The sequence below is a fragment of the Dromiciops gliroides genome, chromosome 1 (assembly GCF_019393635.1).
Source record: "Dromiciops gliroides isolate mDroGli1 chromosome 1, mDroGli1.pri, whole genome shotgun sequence".
Taxonomy (NCBI): domain Eukaryota; kingdom Metazoa; phylum Chordata; class Mammalia; order Microbiotheria; family Microbiotheriidae; genus Dromiciops; species Dromiciops gliroides.
Genome location: NC_057861.1, coordinates 314,522,883 through 314,532,174, shown reverse-complemented (window position 1 = coordinate 314,532,174; position 9,292 = coordinate 314,522,883).

Sequence of the window (9,292 nt, the reverse complement as noted above, 5' to 3'; positions counted from 1 at the left end):
ACTTTATCCACTGTGCCACCTAGCTGCCCCTGTTAGCTACTCTTTCTAAAGGTATTTTGTCTATTTTCTTTCACAACCTGACTAATGAGAAGATATTTTACATAACTGCACATGTATGACTTATATTGAATTAATGGATTTCATAGGGAGGGATGAGGAGGGAGGGAAGAAGAAAATTTAGAACACAAAGTTTTAAAATATCAATGCGAAAAGTAATGATGAATAGGAGGAGTTCAGATAAACCTGGAAGGACTTACATGAACTGATGCTGACTGAGAGGAGCAGAATCAGGAGAACATTGTACATAGTAACAGCAACATTGTATGATGACTTGGCTCTTTTTTGCAATGCAACAATCCAAAACAATTTCAAAGAACTTCTTGATAGAAAATGTTCTCAACATCCAGAAAAAAAGAACTGTGGATTATTAATACAGATTCAACCATAAAAAAAAGAATGTAAGCTAGGTGAGGACAAGGATTGTTCTGTTTTTGCCTTTGTATCCCTGGTATCTATAACATGTTGTTCTTGTTTACTTGTTTAGTTTTATCTGACTTTATGTGATCCCATGGACTTTGTCAATTCAGTTTTCTTGGCAAAGATACTAGAGTGGCTCTCCATTTCCTTCTCCAGTGTGTCCCCATTTTACAGAGAAGGAACTGAGGCAAATGGGGTTAAGTGATCCACCCAGGGTCACACAGCTAGTGTCAGAGGCCACATTTGAACTCAGATGTTCCTGACTCCAGGCCTGGTGCTCTATCCACTGTACCACCTGGCTTTCCCTATCTGTAACATGGGTGGTCCTTTAAAAAATGCTCTTTAAGTTTAATTGAATGGCTTTGGGCCATACAACAGCACAACACATTTACTAAGGAATTGGATGAATTCCAATAGTTACCCTTTTACCTTAAGTAGAAAAAGTGAAAGAGCTGTCTAAACTGACAGCTGATATTTTTACTAACTACATAATCTAAGGAAGTCTTATTACAGTCTAAGTGAACCAGAGAAACACAAACATGTCTGGAGAAAATTACTTTTCAAATGGTGATTTGTGAATAGGAATAGTAAGCCTTAGAAGTCTGACTGCTGAGAAGTTACTTAACCCCAGGTCAGCATAGGAGATATGAAGTATCTAGGACACAGCTTGGAGGTGAGTGGGACGGAGGCAGGGAAGGGAGAATACCAAATAGGAGATAATCTATTAAGAATCAGGCTTAGTCCCTGATGAGTCAAGTCAGTCCGCATTTATTAAGCAATGTACCAAGTGCTGAGGATACAAAGAAGGGCAAAAACTAGTCCTGATTTCAAATCAAAACGGGTAGATAACATTCAATCAACTATATGCAAACAAGATATACTTATATATGATGTAAATGATTACATATACACATATAGTATATATATATGTTACATATAATACCTCTTGATTATTGGATTTATCTATATGTGTGTATTCTATATAAGGGATATATACATATGTCTATGTATTTATGTGTGTATATGTATATGTGTGTACATACATATATACATATATATTATATATATAATAAATTGGAGATAATCTCAGAAGAATGTTACTAAGTTATTAACATTAAGAAGGATTGGGAAAGTCTTACAAAAGACAGGGTTTCAGTTGAGACTTGAAGGAAGCCTTGAAAACTAAGAGGCAGAGGTGAGGAGGGAGAAGATCCCAGTAAAAATGAACAGAGTTGCAGATGGAGTGCCTTGTGTGAGGAATAGCAAGAAAGGAGGGTAGTGTCACTGGATCACAGAGTACATGAAGAGGAATGAGGTATAAGAACACTAGAAATGTATGAAGGACTTTAGAAGTCAAACAGAGGATTGTATTTTTAATCCTGGAGGTAATAGGGAGCCACTGAAATTATTTTCTTAAAGGGGGATGACATGGTGAGACCCGAGCTTTAGGAAACTCAATTTGATAGCTAAGTGGAAGATGGACTGGAAGGGGGAGAGGGAGATTTAAGGCAAGGAGACCAAACAGAAGATTATGGCAAATAATCTAGGAGTGTAGTGACAATGTCAGAAGAGAGAAAAAGGCATTTCTAGAGTTTCTATAAAGGTAGAATTGACAGTCCTTGACAACAGAGTGGATGTGGGGAATGAGGGGGAGTAAAACCTAGAGGATAATGTGCAGGCTGTGAGCCTGGGTGATTAGCAGATGGTAGTACCCTCAATAGTAGTAGAGAAATTGGGGGCAGCTAGGTGGTACAGTGGATAAAGCACTGGCCCTGAATTCAGGAGGACCTGAGTTCAAATCCACCCTCAGACATTTGACACTAGCTGTGTGACCCTGGGCAAATCACTTAACCCTCATTGCCCTGCCCCCAAAAAATAGTAGTAGAGAAATTGATCTGAATTTTTTTATGCTGCTAGTTTTGTCATGGCTGTAGATTGGCCCCACCCATAAAACTTTAGAGCCAGATGGATGATAGGAAGAGTCAAAAAGCTGGTGAGGTTAGGATGGACTTGGGAGAAATGTTGCTGAGAGTGAGCTAGACCATTTGGGATTTTCATTGAGAAAGGACAGGCCCAAATAAGATAACTTTCTTTAGGAGTCATCATGCTTTTTATCTCCTCCGGATGCTTTATGGCACTAACATTTTAATAGTCCTGGCATGCCCTTAAAAACAAGCAAGGTAAATGTAGTGTGTAGAAGTGGAAGGTGTGGCCACAACGAAGCAACAGGAGCAAAGACCTGTAGCACCCCGCCTAGCTGGAGCTGAGGAGGTACAGAAAGACAGCTACAGCAAAAACTGGCCCGAATTGTGGGAAGAGACAATGCCTTATCTGCATTGCAGCAGCAAGAGCGGCAACAGGAAGGAGAGGTTGGAGTCTGAATATCAAAACTGTTTCTTGAGACCCCTGTTTTAACTTGACTGTCAAACCATGGGGATGATAGTTTGCTTTAGCAAAGAATGTTGTGGGGAGCCTAGTCAGCTGAGGGTTTGGATGTGTGTGCTTTTTATTCCTTTTCCTATTGTGATGGTAGAAGAGGTGTGTACAAATCTACCATGTCTTTGGGAGTAAACCCTACCGGAACACAGCAAGGATGGGAAGAGGAATGGAGTGGTTCTCTAGTAGAGGGGAGGGGAGGCACTGAACCAAGAATCCAATGGGATAAATCCACAGACTGAGCATTCTTATGCACAAAAAGGGTCATGAAAGGGGAAGGAGGTAGCCAGCTCCCTAAGAGCTAGAGAGAGATCTTGGTGTTACTCAGTGCCCTTCCTGGTTTTGAGCAGAACACAAAACCCTTGGAGATGAATATTTAATGACTGATAGTTGTTGGACCTTATTATTTGACAGGATCAGGCAATGGTTAAACTAGAGTAAGGATGCTAATAGGTACTCTCACTCTTCCCCCTCCCTTTATCATTATTAAATAATTCACAGGAGCCAAGATTCAAAACCACATTTCTGGTTCCAAAGTTAGTATTAAAGTGTCATCATTATCATCAATTATTTGTACTATGACTTTCTGGTTGTCAGGAGATTAAAACACTGTGGAACTGAGAGAGATGAGGAGCTCTTTTGTGTGCACAGGAAAATTCTCTCTACAACTCTGGATGGCAAAGTCTGAGGATCAATCAATCAATCAATCAATTAATTAACAAGTACTTATCAAGTACCTACTTGATGCCAGGCACTGTGGATTCGGAAATAAAAACAAAACAGTCCCTATGCTGGAGGAACTTACATCCTACAGGAGAAACAATATGTATGCATTTCTCTAAGTACACAATTTTTCCCAAATTAAATATGAAACAATTGTTCTATGGGCTTGGACACCAGAAGCAAGGGGGATCAGAATAGGCTTCAGGTAGGAGCTGGAGATTGAGTTGAACTTTAAAGGAAGAATTTTGAGAAGTGGCAGTGAGAAGACAGCACCTTGAAGGCAAGTGGGGACAGCCTGTGCAAAGGACAGACAAGATCATGTGTGAGGAACAGCCGGAAAAGCTAGCTTGGATGGATTGTAGAGTAGGTGAAGTGATGTGTACCAAGCTTGTAGACTGATTGATTGTTGATGATGGATTATATCTGAATAGCAAGATTCTGAGATCCCTATAATGTCTGTGGGGGCAGTTTTCTCCTCCTCCCTCTCCCCAAGCAGACCTGTAGCTTGGAATATGAGTGATAGCAAGTGCTCAGCACAGGAACATCAGGTATTAAGCAAGCTGCTGGAGTATGGTGAGGTAAGGTGGACGTGGAGACCACTTTTGGTACAGTGTTAGAGCATTGTAGGGGAGTCATTTGTTGTGGTGAGCTGTGTATTAGTTGACACGAGAAGAATGAGAGAGTGCCAGAAAGGAACAAAATTGTCTAGAGGCTGGTTCTATGGTATTTGTTTTGGGTCGGCTTCCTCCGCGTTGTCATCATTATGGTAGAGGATGTTTATGAGGATTTGTGGTTTGGTTTCTCCAGAATTCCCCCAAGTCATGTGACAGTGGGGGAGCAAGCAATGGTCCTTTCTGTGAAATCTGAGCTGGTCTAGTATAATTTATCTGAACCTTGTCCACTGAACTTGCTCCCAGTTTCTATCCCTTACTCCTCCATCTTCACCTGTTGAAATCCTACTCATTATCAAAGACCTAGCTCAAATGCCACCTCCTCCATGAAGCCTTCCCAGATTCCCTCAGTTGGAAATGATCTTGCTTTCCTTGACCTACATGAGGCAGTTTATTTTCATCTTTTTCTAAAGTTATATTGTATTTTGACTTAACATTGGGAATTAGAATTTAGTTCTATAGGAACTTAGCTAAACTATCTAATCCATCACCTCTCTCAGGAGGTTGGTAACATTTTAAATCATGGAATCCATGATTGATCATTGTGTCAGTCCATTTTAGGTCTTTCAAAATTGTTTGGTTTTGCAGTGTTGTTTTGTAGTATAAATTGTTCTCCTGGCTCTGCTCACTTCACTGTCATTTTTTTAAAAGATATTTCACATTGCCCTCTATTTTTTTATTCATTTGGATTTGCTTTATTGTGTCTTGGTTTCTCATAAAGTCACTGGCTTCCATTTGTTCAATGCTAATTCTTAGGCAATTATTTTCATCAGAGAGCTTTTGTACCTCCTTTTCCATTTGACTTTTCAAGCTGTTGACTTTTTTCTCATGTCTTTCCTGCATCACCCTCATTTCTCTTTCCATTTTTTCCTCTACCTCTCTAATTTTATCTTCAAAGTCCTTTTTGAGCACCTCTATGGCCTGGGACCAATTCATATTTTTCTTGGAAGCTTTAGATATAGGGGCCCTGATGTTGACATCTTCCTCTGAGGGTGCCCCTTGGTCTTCCTTGTTACTGAAGAAACTTTCTATGGTCTTCACCTTTCTCTGTCAGCTCATCTTGCCTTTCTTCTACTAGACTTTTAGCTCCTTAAAGTGGGGCACTGTTTCCAGGCTGCTGTATCCCAAGCTTAAGATGTCCCAGGTGGTATGATTTAAGGAGAATCAGGTTCTTCCCTCCCCGACCTGTTTCCTGGTCCTAGATGACCCCAGACCAACTTGCCAATCAACCAGCTTTGTGTGTTGTGGTTGTTAGCTCCGACGAGCCTGTGCCCCTCCCCAACCTGGACCACTTCTACTCGAGCCTACCACCTGGTTCTCAGTAGGGGTGTAAAATCCAAGTTCTTCCTTAGCACCAGCATAGCCTGTAGTCTCTCCCCTGCCCAGGGCTCTCAGCCCACTCACCAGACTGTGAGCTTAGTTCCAGACGACACTGGTCCTTCAGCTGATTCAGAGGCTCTGGGGGTCTCCTTCTCTGGTGAGGACTTCCTGAGACTGGAACTGTGTCAGGATGACTGTGGGGTTGGGTCCTACTCCTGTATCAGCACAGCAGCTCTCTCCTTCAGACCTTCCAAGCCATTCTTGGTTAGAAGATGATTTCAGCACATTCTTCTGTGAGTTTTGCTGCTCCGAGCATTTTCCTATGACCTTGTTTGGATGTTTTTTGGAGCGATCCTGTCATGAGTTCGGGAGCTCACTGCCTTTCCTCCACCCCGAAAGTCTTCACTGTGTCATTTTAAAGTGAGGTTTAAGTAATGCCTGCTCCCTCCACCCTTTCTTCTTTTGTACAGACTTCTACTTGCTCCCTCCCATTATGGAAGATGATAATAATCTACCCATCTGTTCCTCTGCTCTTCTTCCTTATCATATCTTTCTTCCCCCTCCCTTTCCTTTCTTTATTTAAAATAATTAAAACATAACAAAATCACTCCTATCTTATTTGACTCCCTTTATGGCTCTTGCTGACATCACAGTTGTTTGGTGATTCTAGTATCATTCCTCCCTGCCCCCAAATACTTCCTCATTATAAAGTCTTTTCTGATTTCTCACTTATAGGTACCTTTTTATATTTCTCTTTACTTCCACATTTATATTTCAAACTTTAAAATGCGAGTCAGTCTTTTCATTAGGAATACTTGAAAATCTATTTAGTTAAAAGTCAATTTTCCCTTGTAGGATTATATTCACTTTTGCTGGGTAGATTATTCTGGGTGGTTAATCTTTATCTTTTACCTTTTTGTATATTATATTCCATGTTCTCACTCCCTTATAGCGGTAGCTGCTAAATCTTGTACAATCTTGACTAGTTTCTTGGTACTTTAGCTCTCTTTCTATTTGTAGTATTATTTCTTTGACCTGTATGCTCTAGATTTTGGATATGATATTTCTATGAGTTTTCATTTTAGGGTTTATTTCAGGAGGTAACTGGTGATTTTTTTTTCTATTTTCATTTTGTCCTCTAGTTCTCAGAGATCTGAGCAGTTTTCTTTCATGATTTCTCAAAATATGGGATCCAGGGTTTTTTAGTCATGGCTTTCAGGTAGTACAATGATTCCTAAATTATCTTTTGAACTGTTTTCTAGGTCAATTGTTTTTTATTAAGGATACTTTACATTTTCTTTTATCTTTCCCTATGTCTTTTGACTTTGTTTTAATATTTCATTTTGTCTCATGGAATCTTTGGCTTCTGTTTGGTCCATTCTATTTTTTTCAGAGATTCTGTTACTTGGGTAAGGTTTTATATCTTTGTACCAAGATTTTAATTCTCTTCTCATGACTCTCTTCTATGGTTCTTTTTTCCCTTTTTTTTCTTCCAGTGATCTCATTTCATTTATAATACCATTTTCAAATGAATTTTTTTAACTCACATCCTTTCTTCTTGGAATTCTAGTTGATTTTATAAGCAATCAATGCTTTTCTTTGATACTTGTATGTGTTTTGAAGTTATCCTCTTTTTCTGGGTTTGGGGGCTTGGGCAACCCTGGTTTCATAATAGTTCTTTATCTTTTTAAAATTTTAGTCATGGTGCAGCTAGGTGGCGCAGTGGATAGAGCATGGGCCCTGGAGTCAGGAGTACCTGAGTTCAAATCCGGCCTCAGACACTTGACTCTTACTAGCTGTGTGACCCTGGGCAAGTCACTTAACCCCAATTGCCTCACCAAAAAAACCGAAACAAACAAACAAAATTTTAGTCATACTTCTAGTGATATGCTCTAAGCAATAAGGCATTGTTAGCCTTTTTAGAAGCTCCTTCAGGGCTGAATCCATAATTGCAAACCATGCTTCTCTGATTTCCTGGGCAAGACTGACTCCATGCTGTACTCTGGTCAGCCTGCATGCAGGGGTCCCTGAGGGCTAAATCCTGGCTCCAGGCCCTGAGCTGCTAGCCTAATCTAGGACTAAGTCCATGGTCAGCTCTGGGTTTGTGTGTATTGCAGACCTAACTGGGAGTTCTGGGCATTGTATTTGTGCTCCCAGCTGGACCTGCTAGCCTGGACCAAGAGCTGTGTCTGTGATCCCCTCTTGGCTGGCCTACCTTAAAGCTCTGGGAGCCCCTCTGTGGATCCCTTGCAATTGTCTTGTTCCTAGGACTGAGTCTAAGATCAACTCTGACAGTGTAGGGATGCACTGCTGATATAGCTCAGAGTTCTTGGTGCTGAGTCTATAATCCCAGGCCACCCCTGTTAGATAGTTCTTATCCTAGTCACTTGCCTGGATGTAGGTTTTGTGATCTTGGCCTGGAAAGATCAGTCACTGTAGTTTCTCCTTCAGTTTCTCTTGGTCTGACATTCTTAGATCATTTTTGGTACAGCTATGGGTGAGGCTGGAATGGAGTGCTTCCTCCAATTCTGCCATCTTGGCTGGCTTCTCCAAAACATAAGTTACAAAGAAGGAACTGCCCTATGATGAGAGAGGGAGTTTCCTCCCCAGGAGTTCCCTAAATCAATGAAATCTCAGATCCAGTCTCTCTCCTTAATATATTCATGATAGCTCCCAAATGTAGGGAACTGGAATCAGAGTGCAAATGAAGACTGTTGTCATGGGATGTCCATTCTTCTCTGGAGAGAAGATGGCAAAATATAATTAGAAGTAATAATACAAGGGGCAGCTAGGTGGCACAGTGGATAGAGCACCAGCCCTGGAGTCAGGAATACCTGAGTTCAAATCCGGCCTTAGACACTTAATACTTACTAGCTGTGTGACCCTGGGCAAGTCACTTAACCCCAATTGCCTCACTAAAAAAATAAAAAAAAAAAGAAGTAATAATACAGGGGCAGCTAGGTGGCACAGTGGATACAGCACCAGCCCTGGATTCAGGAGGACCTGAGTTCAAATTTGGCCTCAGACACTTAACACTTACTAGCTGTGTGACCCTGGGCAAGTCACTTAACCCGAATTGCCTCACCAAAAAAAAAAAAAAAAGAAGAAAAAGAGAAAAGAAAAGAAAGTAATAATACAATGCTCCTCTTGCTTCTGAAGGAACTTTGGGGTGTTGAATTTAAAGTATTCCTGAGTCCTTGCCTGGAGCTGCCATCAATTGCCCCTTCATTATTCTCACTTCACTTTCAGCCAACTGTCCAGGCTGCTCTATTGCCACACTAGCTGCCAGGCATCCTTGAAGGTCCCCTCCTTCCTTTTCCTTTCTTTCTCCTCTCCTCTTCTCTCTTTGTCCCTCTTTCTACCTCCCCTTTATGTTTTGTCTATATATTAAAATATAAGTTCCCTAAAAGCAGAACTTTCTTGTTTCTGTAAAACTTAACATAACTCAGTGTCTGCTAAATAGGAAACACTATATAAATGAACTAGCCATAACTATATCAATATCACCTATCTTTCTGTTTCCTATATCATCAATGTCACCATCCAGATGTGTCAGCTTCTATATCTATGTAGTGATCTATCTACCATTTGTCTATCTATTTTCATCATCTCTATGTTGAAATCCTCCTTAACTACAATCACATCAGCATCTATGAAATTCAATG